Below are 16,668 nucleotides of genomic sequence, written 5' to 3' on the forward strand. Positions count from 1 at the left end.
CATAGAAGAAAAGCAATCATAATTCACTTGTCCTTCAGCAACAGGATAACACTTTTCTAGCAAAACACACATGGTTCATCTAATATTAGTGTTTTCCCAGCAAGAAATAATCTTCCGAGATGGAGTACAAAAAAAAAAAATCAAGCTTGTGCTGGTGTTGAAATTAATAGGGAAGAAGCAATGTTGTTCTAGAGAATGGGACAGAAACCATCGAAAGGATTCAGTGAGGAGCTTATACACTTCCCATTTCCCACTTCTGCCCTCCTCTTTTAAGCTGCAGCAATGACTAAAGAATTGCCATGTACGCCCAAAGTTAAACTCTGCAAAAAACAAAAACTAAGCACTCCAATAAAAAGGGAGGCCAAACAAGCAACACCTCTGTCAAGGGCATGAAAAACAGGTTAAATTCAGCCCTGGTTAACAATTATTTTCTTCACTGGTCTAACCACAGAAAAGAGCCAGAATCCCTTATTTTGAACATACAGAGTAAGGTAAATTGATGAGACTATGTCATTCTGAGACGTGCAACTGATTCCACAGCACCCTAGATGCCAGACAAAAAAAGCACTCCTGAATTTAGCTATGAGATACTTTTCACTAAAGGTGAATGCAATCTTGTTTTCCATTTCCATTCTTTTAGCATTTAGTAATGAATGCAGAAAACAGAATAAAAACTCAAATCAATATCCTCAGGTTGTCACACTACATCCTGGAAAAGTACTAATCCAGACCCGCTTGGACACTTCCTAACTTGCCACCCTAATGAGAGGGCAATATTCCCTTCCTACACATCCCTCCCACTAGTTCAGGCACAAAGATATTACGGAGGCAATCAAGCTCTGAAGGCAGGACATGCACAGACAATGCAAGACTTTTATTCACAGAGAAGAACCTAAAAATTTGGGTTCCACACTTGATGCAGAAACACTGATGCTTATAGCAAATAACCTTAGCACATCATAATACACCTATAAAACTGATTAAAAACAAAATCCAAAGTGTAGAACAGCATTGCAACTAATCATCTTCTAATGCTTTTGCTGCTCAGGCAGGGTTAATCTGACAAACATAAAACTTTCTGGCACTTTTGGAAGGCTTCTCCGGTGATGATTCCAACAGTTTGAAAGGTTTCAATGCTGCAGAGTTTATTTTGGCATAGATATACCAAATTTTATTTATCACGCCCTGTAGGACACATTCACAGAAAGTCTTTTTTAAAAGATAGCTTAGAGCAAACCTAGTAACCTAGTCTTCTCATCTGTGAGAGCCGAAACAAAATAAAAACAAAACAACGAAGACAGTTTTGGATAAGTATGCTGGGTAGAAACAGAAAAAATAACTATTTTGCACACACTTTGTCGGGAATGTTTTGATCCCAATTAGACAGCTAGAAGTGTTGTTAACTCCAAGCACTTGGGAGTGCACCAAAACATCTAGGCTGCTCCGGGGGAATCCAACAAAAGCTGTTTGAGGTCCAGGATCCCAGCCACGTAAGTGCTGGAGCACAAAGGACAAGGGTGCGACAGTTCTGCTGTTAGAGAGGTGCAACGAGCACAAGCCCCAGAGAAGGTTCCTGCACCTCAGCTGGGCTGCCGCACGGAGCCCCATGCCAGCTCTATCCCATCAGGGCACAGAGGAGCGTGCAGCAACATCAGCGCAAGGAGAAGCTGCTCTGCAGCCTGGACTTGCCCCAACGGCCCCACTCTGGCTGCTGGGCACTCCTGGAATCCGCGCAGCCTGACGGCGAGAGCTGCCACGCGCTCGGCCGAGATGACTAGTGCACCGTCAGCCCGTGTCCTGGGGCTGAGCTGCTCACAGCAGCTCCGGAGCCTCTGCATCACTTGCAAGTGATGTGCAGGTGTATTATAACTGAGCACACAGCGGGGGAATAAGAGTGAGACAGGAGTAGCTGAGGAGAGGGAAAAGAAGGATGGGGCACTCGAGTGATCTGCATAAAAGGTTCATCTGATCAGCCTAAGGCTGCAGGCCATTTTTCTTACATGCCATCCCTTGCTACTTACTTCAACTGGGAAGAAAAATGGCTCTCCCATACTTAAAAAGAAATGAAATCACAAAAGCTAAGATATTGGACAAGATTTGTATTTTGAGCATAAGCGTTGCTACCACTTTTATATTTAGAGCAGCCTTAAACACTGTAGTCACATTTATGAACACTTTATGGCATGTTTACTTCTCAAGGGATACAAAATGAACCAAGTATAAAGGGAACTCAAGACCTCATTTCCACACCAGAGGCCCAGATTGAACACATCTTCCACAATAAACTCCAATGCTCCTAGAAGTGAGTGAAAAAACTAACACATGCTTTTCTTTTTAATCATACTCCACATGAAATCAATGTGCTATGCATTGGGAGAAAGGCACACAAGTATTCCAGTTCCCTCTTTTATAGGCACAGAAACCAAATCAACTGTCTAAGAGCCCTACAGGCAAACATGATAGTCTTGCATATAACTTTGCAGAAATTCATTCAAACATTTTCTTCTGCAAACAGTTGTGTCACTTGAGACTTGATTTGCACAGAACTGGTGACAGGACTCCTCTCCTAGCCCTTTAACTAGATTAAGCCATTTACAAGGTAAATTTTATTCCTCTTTACTATCACTGTAAGTGATAGAGGACTGAGTAGTGCCCTGGTGTTGCTGTATGAAAGGATAGTAGACACATGGCCTAATACAAGCAAAAAATCATTGGAGCAGGCTGCTGTTGAACAGGTTACAGATCAGGCCTTCCACTCGTGCTGCCCCTTCCCCACAGGCAGCAGCAGAGCCACATCACGGTACGCGTGTGGCCTCTGTGGCTTCTGCTGCCCTGACCTGCTCATCTTCCCAACAGATTGAGGGGAGGATGCAGGAGCAGGGAGCGCTGCCAGGAGCCTTTGCTCCAACAGCAGTCGCTCCATGGGGACGGGAAGGCAGAGATCACCTCCTGGCCTACAGCCCCAACACCTGGCACCTCACGCTAGGAAGTTATGGAAGAGGAATAACTGCATTGTTTTATACAATACATCCACTAATGGACATTTCCAACCTTTCAATACTCCAGCTCAGCAACTCTCCATGAAAAGCACATGGTTAATAGCGCTTGCGTAGACTGCACAATAAACCACATACAAAACTCATTGATGGAATACTCTTTAAGGGTCAGCCTTGGTCCAAAGAGACACAGCCTCTGGAGAATTGCTACCTCTATGCTGCTCTTTCTGAAAGGAAAGAAGCCCCACTGTAGCTAAAGCCCTCCCTTCCATTAAGGCACACACGCCCCTGTAGAGTCTCTAAACGTCTTTCTTCAAGGCTTCCATGCACCATGTGTGAGAGCAGTTTGCACCTCTCAGTGTTAACCCCAGCATAGCACATCAGCTACCTGCTTTACCCATCACTGCTTGGATTCCACCCATGGAAGAGGCAGCATTTGCTCATAAGCACGAAGATCACAGTCAAGTTCAAGAATTCAAATGCAGGTCTCCAAATAGGGTTTAGCCACCACTGACAAGCAGGTGGGGACTAGGAATGGAAGTGACAGGAAGCCTGCAGTTGTACAGTGCAATCTATGTGAACTAATATACAAAAAAGTTTATTCTTCATTTTAGCAAGCTGCTGGTGTTGCTGAACTCCATCTTAGCAAAGATGCAAATACTCAACACCCTGAAGAATCATGAAGACACTTTCCCTATGAAAAGCAACAGGTATGAAGCAGTCTGCTGTTCTGTAGCCACAAGAAAGAGATACAAAAAGAGATATAAAATGGAAAGTGGCTTTTTAAACACTTAATGTCAGAAATCACAGTTAGTGCCAGATGTACTGAAGCAGGAAGGACTGAGCAAACCATGAATCATTCCATAAAGAGGGTTTTAAAGGAATCCAGCACAACTCCAGTATTGTCCCATTTTTGTTGCTGCTAAAAGGCTATGAGGTGTCATTTTTAATTTATTATGTTTGCAAATATTCCTACAGATTTATACTGATAGGCCTCCTTTGTCCCTAGGATATGTAGCAGTTACTGAACAGATGCATCTTCCCAAATTGCCAGGGCTGAAATATCTAAAAAGCATTTTAATGTTTGCATTTCTAAAACTCATGTTGGAAGCCTACAAGCAGCCTTCAGGCTCACAATATCACCCTGTGTACTCCAAATCAGCCATCCTGGCTGCCTGAAGCAGGCTGCATCTCCACACCCGCCCAACAGGCACAGGCCTGTAGATCTAGGCCAGCTTCCCCTCACCCTCAATAACAGCAGCATCGAAGGAATTAAATCCTCTTAAGGAATAAGAATTGCTGCTACACAGAAAGTGTCAAAAGGCAAGTGTGGACACTGCGAAGAGGACCAGCACATTAAAGAACAAACCTAATATTCAACATCACTGAGCTGCCTTTGTCTTCTTGTAAGACATAAGAATGTGGAAAAAGCCCCAAGTCAGCACACATCAGCAAATACGCACTGTGGCAAAAGGCTTTCCAGCTCGTGTTTTTTCAGGACAGCACCTTTCAGTCTTCCATGAAAACTGTGAGTTACCAAACAGAAAAATATTTTTTCTTTCTAAAACCAGTTGCCTCCAGGAGAAAAATATGTACTCTTATTCAAACACAGCATTTTTACTGACCTTATTACTGTTCAGTTTCTTTACTAATCTCCCTTTGTAAACTAGGAGTTTTCTAGATCCCCTGGGTATACCTAGATAACACACAACTGCTACACAATAAATAAAAATAATCAAGTAGGAGTAGAAAACTGGCTTCCATGAAAGAAATTTCAGTCTTCAAAGTTGTACGAATTAATAGAGTGTTCCCAGAAACTGTCATAATGATATTATAGTTGCTCTTGTTCCTGGTAATAGAAGAATGAAAGTAATTAAGATGCCTCCTTTCTCCAGTTATTCAAAAAGAAGGTAGCCAGGGAAAAAGAAAAAAGTTCAGATAAAATTGAGACAGGGACACTAGAGGTTATGTAAGCACAGACAGAAAACGTAATCCTGTTACTGCTGCAATATTTTCCAAAAAAGCACCCAAGGACTTGGTCTCCACCCTTAACTTCCAGTTGCTGCTCTGGAAAGTCAGCACAGTCCTCTGGTGCTTTCACCTAGTAGGCAGAATCACAGAAAGTCACACAGTTCCCCAAATTGCATGTTGTTTCCTCAACCCTACGGGCCTATCTTGCACACATCAAGCCACAGGGCAGGGCTCACTTCCCACCTGCACAAAGTGACATGTAGAGCCTGGTTTTAGGGAAAGCTTGCCTGCCTCCTTCATACCTCAAAGCTATAAGTAACAATTAAAAATATGCAAAATACTTCTGTAGAAAGATAGTCTAATGTACAAAAAAAATCAAGCTTTCAAACAGGAGCAGAAAGTCTTGAAACTGCAGTGATTTTGTGCTCAAGAAGTGGACAGCACAAGTTCTAGCTCCTTACTGAAACTTTGTTAAAAGGGAAAGACAAACATGAGGAGAATATCCTATACAGTCAAGTTAAGGTTTAAATATTATTACCCATAAGAGCTTCATCATTTTTTTCTTGCATAAAAACAGAAAGCAAAAATCATAAATCAAAACTGCCTTCAACACTTAGCCACTCCAGGGCAGCATTTTTATTGCATACTTTTCTCGGCAAAAGCAAGTTGCAATGACAATTAGCACAAGTTGAGAGTTACTGTATTTAGGGTCATAATGATCCAATCCTACCTTCATTTGGTGAGGCTGTGGGGTTTCATAGATTAGGAAACTTCAGAGCCTACTACTAAATAAAACATTGTTCCAGAATATTCTGACATTGGAACTCTATTATCTGTACTGCTAAGCCCTTGGAAAAGCCCAGAACATGCTGCTTTCCAGCAGGTCTCCCAGGCAGAGTTCAGGAGGGGGATCATCCCATGGGCCATATCCTGCAGGCCATTCCTGCACACTAACCCTGCCCCAGAGCCAAAAGGAAGAGTTTGCTCAGCAAATTCTCCATGTCAGTTATCCTCAGAGCCTGGCAAAATTCCTGGGGGCACCAATGCACTCCTCCAGACACAGGGCTACTAAGGACTTCCAGCTTATGTTCTTTATTTTGATGTATGCTTTGAATAAAAGGATGGCATTTCTTGAAGCTCTTACATTTACACAGCACTTCCATTTCACAAGTTGGTTTTACATACCCTTCTGTACTAACACAGCTACAGGATCACATGTTTGTTTACTCCTTATATTCAGGGACTGATCTCACATAAGCAATACTACTAAAGGAAAACAGAGATCAAACTTACCCCAAGTGCATGCTCCATTCAAAACTGTTGCCTTCCGGCATCATCTGTGAATTTTGCACTTCTCCAGTTTTATGTGGTTCTATTTACTCTTTACGCCTAGGTAGCTCATGGATTAAGTACACTACATATTCTAATCCAAATTATTTTGGATTTCAGTTTTGCAAGCTTTTCACTCCACCCCGCAGTGATTTCTTTCCCCAACACCTCAAGGATCAATCACTTCCTTGAGCAACACAACAACCCCAAGCAATGGAGAGCAGCCACGAGCGATTCATATCCAGCAGATTGTCAGGTTGTGGCCTTGCCCCCAGCTGTGCTGGGAACACAGGTGCCCAGAGGGAGCACATCTGCAGCTTACCTTGAAGGCATACGAGGAGCAGTCGGCTAGGATGTAGGAAACTCCCTCTCTTCAAAGTCGAGCATCTTCCCATTTCTGAAGCACACCAGCATTTCCCCAAGCACAGATTGCTCTGTCCTAAACAGAGAGGAGAGCAGTTGTGAGAAGACAATTCCTATTTGGTATTAGGTTGAAAGAGTCAGCAATTACACTTTACTCTTTCTGTTTTAGTTTTAAATCAAACTTTTGCTACTTCACGTCATGTGCATGCATAAAAGGGAACATCTATTTGGAGAAGTTGCTGTAGAATGCATCTTTACATACTGCTTGTTCAGGATTTCTGTTTAAATTATCCCACTCCCAAAAATGTTCCATCTGGGAGGTATATTCGAGTCACACAGCTTTTCCTGATACTCTTAGAGGAACACATAATAAAGTATAGCCAGACCAGATAAAGGAAAGAAGTCATTTTTCATCTAACAATTTTGAATGTTTTATCTACTTTATTCACGAAAGAGAGACAGAATTTCACAGTACAAAAAAAGCTTTTCAGGTAAGCAGAAACATATGCATCATTCACCACCCTTTGGACCATATTTTCCCTTCAATGTCATTCTGCAGTTAGATTACATTTTTAAACAAAAAAAAATATTGACCTAGGAAGCTAGCTTTAACTCTCAAAACACAACGTCTCGATTTAAGTTTTCTTTTCTATCCCCTACATACATGCTGAACTTCTCCCAACAGAAAATATTGGTTTCCATATGTGTTCAAGTCCGCTCTATCGTAGGAGCGGACGACACTCCACCCTGCTCATCAGCGCAGACAGGTCAGGCCGGAGCCCTTCCTCATCCTCCTGCAGCATTTGTAAACCATCTGCACAGGGGGATCGCAAGAGAAGCGAAGGCAGCTGTTAAGACACTTGGTGTTTTCCTTTCTTTACCAACATCACACAGAGCCCAGAGCTCAAAATAGCCTGGCAGGACTACAGTGTACTTTGCTCCCTGTTCCTGCTGCCCTTGCTGGAGCCGAGACGCTCAGTAATCCTACTGAGGGAGGAGAGGAGCAGGGAGCACTCGCTACGATTAGAATGGCTGTTGGACAAGAAAGGGACCCTCGAGCAAACAGCGAGAGGAGAGGAGGCTTTTTCTGCTCATAGAATCTGCAGTACTGTTAAGGGCCTTAAGTTCTCAGCAGCTTAAGTGGATAACAACTATTCATCATATCCTAGGAATGTGGGGGGATAGGTAGCATACATTACGTATGCAGTGATTTTAGCCCTTTCCATTTTAAAACTATCCTCTCTGTCAACGATGAAGCTTCCATCATTCCCACAGGAAAAACCGAAAGCTGTGGTCTAGGGAGAAACATTACAATTAGAGATGGACAGAAATTTTCCAACCTAAACTTTTCAGCTTTTTAAAACCCCCCGCCAATTCCATGAACTCAGCACGTTCCCACAGTACAGGCTATTCCACAAAGCCATTAGGAAGGAGGCGGCTGCCTGGTTCCACACACCCTCCTCGCTGTCCAGGAGCCCACCTTGCCGGCAGCGCCGGGAGCCGCAGGACACCAGCTGAAGCCCTCGGGACACCTTCCCTCAGCTCACCAAGAGGCCGGGGCCCAGACATCTCGAAGCCCGGGCTCCAGCTTGTGCAATAAAAACCAGCTAGATGCCTGGGACAAGGGCTTAAAAGGATAAGGGATATACTGGGATCAGGTCTGTTCCATTTTATTTGGAAGTGTTTCAGAATTTCCCACAGAACAGTCAGAATTATTTCTGACATTGCATATACAGAAACACTGCAGATATCTTCTCATCACAGATTTTAGGTTAAGCAAGATGCAAATGTTTCCTAAGAGGGAAATGACACCACATCTACCAGTGACTCTGATGACTCCATAAAATACAAGATACACGTAAGATGAATATACACAGGATCTGGAAAGCCAGCAGTCCAGTTGATGGGGATTCATCACAAATACACCTCAAGTGAACAGAGCAAGGTGTTCTACACCCTCCTGAGCAAAGCTGTGGGAAGGAAAGGAATTATACAGGATTTTTTCCACAGAAGAAAAACCTCAGAGTAATCACCACCTCAGCCAAAGAGTAGGAGCGAGTTCATTAACGGCAACACATAAGTCAGCAAAGAAAATATCTGGGCCAAGTTGAAGTTTTCTGAGCTATTCTCTGGGAGCTTTCAGAAGGAATCTAATGATTTCTATGGCAAGAAACCCAAGCAATCTTTTTGTTAGTCTAGAATTAACTCGGAGGCAAAACCCTATGTATGAAAACCCTGTCTTTCAGCTGTCCTACCAAATGGGTAGTAAATGCTCAAGTCGGTCACAGAGTAAACAGTTGTCACATCTAAAGGCAAACTTTGAGTTAGATTCATACTAATTGGAACAGGAAGCAGGGCAGATATTACACTAACTAAAGTTAGTGCATTAGCTAGGCAGGTCTTTTGCCCCTATGGCTCAGGCATAAGAAAGTCCTTTTTCAAAAAAAAATATAGATACACACACACCCCAACTACACTGGAGCTTTCATTCTAGGAGCTTTTACAGTACTTGGAACATAAGAGAAGGCTTCATAATAAGACTTATTGCCACGCAAACCCACAAATGACCCAGACTGCTGTCAATTCAATATGATACTGATGAAACTTCCTAGCCCACAGGATCTTCAGCAAGCCAGGTCAGCTGCAGGGGTTCAGCATTATGGAACAGCGTGACTGGACTCCTCTTTGGAGAGGTTATTCCAGCTAAAACCAAAGCAGCTGAATGTAACCCTTGCTCAGTAACTATTAACAACAGACTCAAACAGGTATATACAGCATCAACCATTGACAGACTTGCAGAACAAATTGCCTCAAAACTGCAGCCACAAGAAAGGCAGAGTCCGGAAATTACTGCATTGAAAAGAAAGTATGTGAATTAATCACGTAAGCATATTAAAACATTAACAGTTTTGAACGCTGAAGGTAAAAGAACGTTTGTTCACCAAAGGTCACTCTCCCAACTCGGGGAGGAGTTTTAAAGAACACATAGTGGAAAGTGGGCCTCAGTATTTGTGTTATTTCACCCCAGGCGCCATTTGCCATGTAAAGCCATTGGCTTGGTCGCCAACGAGCAGCGCAGTGCCCAACCCCTCCAGGAAGAGCCAGCCTCGCTTCAAGGGACAATTCCTCCCGGCTGGACCAGGTTAGCACACGTGTTCAGGTGTGCATTTAGGTGGGTGGAGATGGGCGAGCGCCTGTCTGAAAAGGGACAGTGACCAAGTCCTCACAAACCAGCGCTCCGTGCCAAGGGGCTACTGGGGCCCAGTTACGATTCTTACAAGAACTGCTCTAATCTAATCTGAGCGGCCCTAACAAAAGAGCCTGTGAAAGAATTAGAAAGAAAGGCTGACTGCCATCCAACCACGTTTCAGTGTGTATCCTTAGGTGTCAGCTTAGGAAAGGTTAGTGCAATATAGTTTTTCCTCATTTAGTTTTATATAATTGCAGCAATAGTAACTTCCCTGGAATGTGATGCCTCTCCAGTGTTTATTGCACCATTTATCATCCAAATTTCCGTCTTGGAGAGTTGCAGAATGTGAAGCACAACTGTTAAATCACACTGCTGGCAAGAAGCATCATCTGTCGCATGCAGAGTTCAGTGCAACTCTCCTAAGAATCCACTGAGGTAGTATTTATGGAGGGCACGGCTCATCCCTGCCAAGGTTGATGCTCCCAGGTTCTGGAGGGCCCCCAAATATTCCCTATGCCCTTTCATCCCTGATGGTGATAAAAGTACATATACCAATGTATGCAAATTACTTATATTAACCTAGGAAAATATTATGCATCCATATAAGGACAAGCCAGGTCCTACACAACACAGAATGCAGTATATTCATATATATCAAAATTTGATATATGGATAAATTTATTGATATATGGATAAATTTATTGATATATATTGATATATGGATAAATTTATTGATATATATTGATATATGGATAAATTTATTGATAGAATTTATCCATGTATATCAAAAATTACCAAAGAAATCAAGTTCTATTTCTCTCATTATATATGGTATTAAGCAAATACATAGCGTGTGCAGCAATTCATTTGTTTAGACAAGATCATCTCTTATTTCCCCATAGCAAATCAGTAGCTACAAGCACATGACGAATGCTTTGCAAGACTGGTCATCACATCACTGGCACTTTTTAAGTTAATATTAGAGGTCTGTCTGGTATCCTATATTTTTGCCTAAAAACTAGCTGTGAACTTTAAGTAGATTTGTTGACTGTAAGCATCAGCTCTGAGGTAGGGTTTGAAGTACACCAGGCAGAGTTAAGTCTCCAAAAACAGATCATCCCAAGCACAAGTTTGAGATGCATAATCCTGGGGAGACCAAAAAAATGAACAATGAGCTAAGTGTGCATTCGTGACATGGAGATGGATGAGGGAGAAAGAACTGCAGGAGCTGACTATTTTCCACCATCCAATATATGCGACATGAGCTCCACAAAGTACTCCCGTTATTCCGTGTTCTTACGAGCAGATTTCCCTTCTGCCTGTCTGCCACATGTCAAATTGAAAGCAATATAAAGTCAGCAGTGGAGACATCAAAAACTAGGAAATATAAAACTGGGATAAAGCTCATGGTGTGGAAGAGGGATTGTGTTGGAGCTAGGCCAAGGCAGAAAGGGCAGGAGAGCTGGGGAGCCCTGGCAGGGACGGCCAAGGAATCCCGCTCGCTCCGAGCTCCCTGTGCCCCAAGCTCATTGCAGCGTGGAGCCCTCACCACACCAGGCAGCACACAGCCCTTCAGAAGGGGCTTCCTGCACCCCAGCACCAAGAGCCAACAAAACCACCAAGGAGGAGCTTGTTTTCACACCACTGCCTACAACAACCTCCCAAAGGCCAAGATGCAGTATGTGGCCTGCAAGGACCACAGTCTCCGTCAGCCCAATCAAGCTAGAAGAGGTTATTAACAGAAGACTGCATTTTGTCTGGTTTTTGAAGAATCCTCCATCAAATGAGGAGCTCTATAACCCATCGGTTACTTCACATACTCGGGCTTTGCTTTTTCAGGCTGTTCACCATGTTTGGTGATAGACTGATCTCAGATCAGAATCCAGCTTCCTTAAGCTGAGGCCTACCCAGGTTTCCAATCTTAACTCTGGAACTGGGTAGGAGAGCCAAAAACAGGGCCCCCTTTGTACACACAGTGGACAATGGTGGGCAGTAGACAGGAACACAGCAGGAGAGAAACAGTTTTAAGACTGCTAGAAAAGTCTATGGTAACCACAAGGCAATAAAACTGTCAAGGCTTGGAAAATAGACCATGTCAGCAATTTCTCTTACCATATCCGTGAGTTATTACAACTTCCAAACGCTTCACAGCACAACTGCAACTCCCATCCTATTGCGCAAAAGGACACAGTAGGAATGAGACACCCTTAAGGGCCTCATGGTATCCTTTACCTAGCAAAAGGATGCATCTGAAGTCCAGATCTACCATTTTAAGTCATAGTTATCAGATAGTGCAAAATGCTTAATTTTAGGTGTGACTAACTGCTGCAAGAGGGAAAAAAGAAACAGAAAGACATGCAGAAAATGTGAAATAAATTTGGTTTCTCTCAGTGCTTAACAAGGGGTTGTAAACTTGCTTAAAAATATTATGTAAATAAATGTTTAAGTAAAAATATTTACGCATATATACACATATTCCTATTGGCGACAGCTTTAGGATAAGATGGTACACAGGATATTAGCTACACTTGTTTGTAGAGGACTAAAAAGGGCAGAATAGGCTAAGTGACTTCTTCAGGTCCCTTCTAGGCATGATTTTTTTCTGACCAAATAAGAATAAGCAACTTAGTTGATCAATCAGATGCCATTAAAGCTCAGCTGAGGAAGGAGATGGGTGTGGAATTCATCATCCAGGTGAAAGCCAACAAAGTAGAAGATCAAGCAAGGTTTCCATGAAGCCCTACAACCTGAACACTACACTGGAAGAGATGTACAAACATAGTGTATTACCATCCAAGTATTCCAAAACAGCCTTCCCCTTCCCCCTTTTTTTGGGGCCCTTCTTTTAAGGTGAATTTAGCTTTTTTATGACTGTTTCCAGATATATGATCCAAGGTCAAGTTTTCCATCTAAAGCCTACTGAATCACCAAAGACATAATCGTTTCAATGGAAGCAAAGATTTTCCTATAACTGTGACTGATGATAAAATTAACAGCTACAGAAGACAAACAACTGTTTGCTGTTTTATAAAGGTACAGACACAAGCAAAGAACAGCTAATATCTGGGATACTCAAAGTTACGAATGATAACACAAGTCTTCACACTGTTAGAGGAGAAGATACTTTATGAAACTACAGTGCACCTAAAGAAAGCTCAAATAAGAAAAGACCTCTAGCATGCACTAGCTAAATGATATATTGAGAGGTGTAAGTTAGCTGATTATTTCCAGTATTCTTTCAATCAGTAGGAAACCCAAGTACGGACATCTAAAACTTTCAAAAGAACTAGGATATAAATATTTCCCTGGTACATAAAACTGTGCAACTTTTCAACTACATCTTCATAGAGAACAACAGGCAATGCTTGTCAAATGCAACACGCAGCCACCATCCAGTGTCTTATGGAAAACTGTGTTCCTGCTACAGCACAGAGTGAAAGAAAGGCAGAGATGTGCACAAGCAGTGCATGTAGTGTCATCATTCACCTAACTAGAGAGCTTGGGAACCGCAGCATTAGGCCAGCACTGCAGTATTAAGAAAAGCATCTTGGAAATTCTTGCTTTTGATACAAATCTCGTGCTGTGCTTCAAAGGATGGACAGCTGCTGAACCTAAGGGGGTTCTCGTAAGGGAGAAGAGACAGTCCATCTCAGGACATTGATTTCATGCTAGAGCTTGCATTTTGTACACACTATAAAATATATACCTGAGAAATTATTTCTCTAAATCTTTAGAATTTTTAAAAATTTGCCATGGTTCAATAACACATTCATTTTATAATATTTCAGTGAAGAGGAGGCAAACCAACCCCATTATGGCAGATTTATTTTAGCGAGGCACTTAAATACATATTTAGGACTCCAAATAAAAGTGCAAGATGACAACCTCCAAATAACCCCTGACTTAACTGCAAACCTCAGCCTCAGCTACTTTAATAGCTCCATAACTTCACCACAGCTAAACTTTTCCTCCTGGAGTTTCATGATGATGTTCATTTATTCTGGAGAAACAAGATTTTTATGATGACATCATCATTCTCCCAGCACAGCCTGCTCTGGAGCACTTCCTAGTAGTTCTACCTTGCCGTAAAGCAGAAGCTCCATCACCTTCCTTTCAAAGGGAGTAAATCTTGTGACACTAGCTTAAATACTTCCTTGGAAAGCAGAGCAGAGAATGATCAAGCACGAACCAGGACTAGCAAAGAACAACAGAGGAAAGCACACAGGCTACTGCTCCTCTGAGCAGTGAGCAAGCTCTGGCAGTGGCCACACACCACTGACCACAGAGCTGACTACAGTCCTGTCTGATCAGCATTGGCCAGTTAAAAACCATAGACTTGGTCCTTTCCCTTAACTAACTTAGTGGGCTGAATGTTCTTCCAAGGGTTTGTTACATTCTGTTTGACATTTGATGCTGAGCTTGATTATGTCTTGACTTCCTTTCCAATTTCTCGGCAATCAGTTTTAAAACTTACCCAGTCATCATCAGCCTGATTAACCCCTTTTGGCATCCAAGTAGGCCACACATGAAGAGACACTAGAGGCAGCTGGATGAGGCAGCAAAAAGGGAGAACAACTTCTATGGCAGCAGTAGGGACACAGCTACAAACCACATTGGAGAACATCGCACAGGGCAAAGGAATTGCCATATTGGACCCTCGAGCCCAATACCCTGAACTCAGCAGCACCTAAAAAAAAAAAAAAAAAAAAAAAAAAAAAAAATCACAGAATCATTGAGGTTGGAAGGGACCTCTAGAAATCATCTAATCCAGCCCTCCTGCTCCAGCAGGGACACCCAGAGCACGGGGCATAGGGCAGCATCCAGGTGGGTTTGGAGGACCTCCAGAGAAGGAGACTCCACAGCCTCCCTGGGCAGCCTGTTCCAGGGCTCTGTCACCCTCACAGTGAAGAAGTTCCTCCTCACATGGAGATGGAACTGCCTGTGTTGCAAAACACTTGGACACATATGAACATTATACTTCATTAGCTCAACCTTCCCCAAATTCATTCTCTGTGTGACTTCCCAAACTGAAAACTACAACAAGCGACTTGCATCTGCTGGATTCCTATATCCCCTTTTTGAGATTGCTCACACTTGTCTCCAGCTCAGTATGCCATTGCAGAGGGTTTCATAGCAGAGGACATGGACACCGCAGGGACAGGACACTACTTCTGTGGTGAAAAAGAGGGATTTTTCCTTCCCTCCCCTGAAGGGAATTTTGTAGTAACACCTCATTTTCTGTTTCAGACACCAGCCAAGAACTTCTCTTCAAATTCAACAAGAATCTGTTACTGTTATCTGTCTGTATTGGACTGCCCCTAGGAACTAGGTCAAGCTCACAGTTCCTTACATCCACTTACTAAACAACAGAAATAGATACACGAGCCACACGTTCTGCTTTAATGAGGAAAAACATCTTTTTGATAACTTTGCTTGAATGATAGCTACAAAAAAAAAAAAAAAAAGAAAGAATTGATCACTGCACACTAGTTCTCAGGATAGACAGAAAGGCACAGGCTGAATTTGCAAAGCTGTTGCCAGCAAAGGCTTGCACAGTGCCAGCACAAAGCACTCCCGTCACAGCAGAGAACAAGAAAAGAGGAGTCCAGATGACAGGAAAGGCCACCAGAAAATAAGTGTTTGTGTAGCCTAAATAGGGAGGCAAAGGCCAGAGCTACCACAAGCAGCTACCAGTCCAGAGATTTGGATCTCTGAACAAGGAAATTGCCCATTTCTTTGCTGGGGTGTCAGGGTTTTGTGTCCCTTCCTTGGGGATGATGAAGATTATCTGAAACTGGCTTCTTAACATAGGCAATCTGCAGGTTCGCACGTATCAATCAAGTCTTTGGGCCAAAAAGGATATACATTTGCACCTTATAATCTGCAGTTAGATTCCTTGTTTTCAAGAACTTCAGACTGCTAAAAGACTACATAAGGGAAAAAAAAAACCCACTAACAAAGGCAACAGACACAAACAGACACAGTAATAAACAGATTTTATCAGTGTTTCTTACTCCACAGTGGACCAAAACTTTCCAGATCATCATAAAAAGCAAGCAATATTTATCCTGGAAAATGATACATAGAAGGATAACACAGAGCCTGGGAAGAAACACCATTTATTTCTTGTCTCTCCCTGCTTAAAGTTTTTTTTATTTTTGTTGTTGAGATACCTAGCACACTCCCCATTCACACAACATACAGCAAGGACAGACAGCCTTCCCAATGCCAAGAGTACCACCACACCTGCACGAGCCCAAAAAGCCAACAGGCAGGCAGCTCCATCCTGCTCCTCTCCCGCTGCCCCCAGACCCCTTCAACCAAGGGTAAGTAGCTGCCTCACACACCTACCTTGTACACTTGCACCCTCAGCATCCTTGGGGATTCCTGAAGGGACTACCAGAGGCACCCAAGAGCATTTCAGGCAGCTCTAGTCAGAAGACCCTACCTATGGCAACAACCTCCACCCACTCTACCTCTCAGCTAAGCAGCCTATGGCCCCTGCCCCCTTTCTGCCCACCAGTATGAGATGCACCTGGCAGTCTCATCAACCCTCACCTGCAGCTCAGGCAGAACCACCACCCCAGCTGCACATGGGGCTACTGGCCAGGCCCCCACACCAGGGCCTTGCTGCCTGACCCTCGTTACACCCGTGCTGGGCTCAGTGCTGTCATGCAACCAAAAGCATCTGGTGCCGAGTGTGAGGCTAAGATCAGGTGGGGTATTTGCTTTCCTTGCCCTCATGAGAGCCTCTCTACGGCTCTCATGAGGGAACTGAGGGTTTGATCAGCGATGCTGCACCGGGGCAAGCGCTGATGC

At 43.2% G+C, this 16,668-nt stretch overlaps 1 long non-coding RNA gene across 1 annotated transcript in view; it reads right to left on the minus strand.

Annotated features, from left to right (window-relative positions):
- LOC112944827 overlaps positions 1 to 16,294 on the minus strand; it is a 104,949-nt gene extending 88,655 nt beyond the window's left edge. Inside the window, exons 1-2 of the long non-coding RNA XR_003248852.1 lie at positions 16,201 to 16,294; positions 6,619 to 6,735 (exon numbers count right to left, since the gene is read on the minus strand). This is a non-coding gene — a long non-coding RNA (uncharacterized LOC112944827). The remainder of the gene's footprint in view (positions 1 to 6,618; positions 6,736 to 16,200) is intronic.
- Positions 16,295 to 16,668: the final 374 nt, after the last annotated feature.

This window comes from Nothoprocta perdicaria, unplaced genomic scaffold (genome assembly GCF_003342845.1).
Source record: "Nothoprocta perdicaria isolate Ctin4 unplaced genomic scaffold, notPer1 scaffold_1, whole genome shotgun sequence".
NCBI lineage: Eukaryota > Metazoa > Chordata > Aves > Tinamiformes > Tinamidae > Nothoprocta > Nothoprocta perdicaria.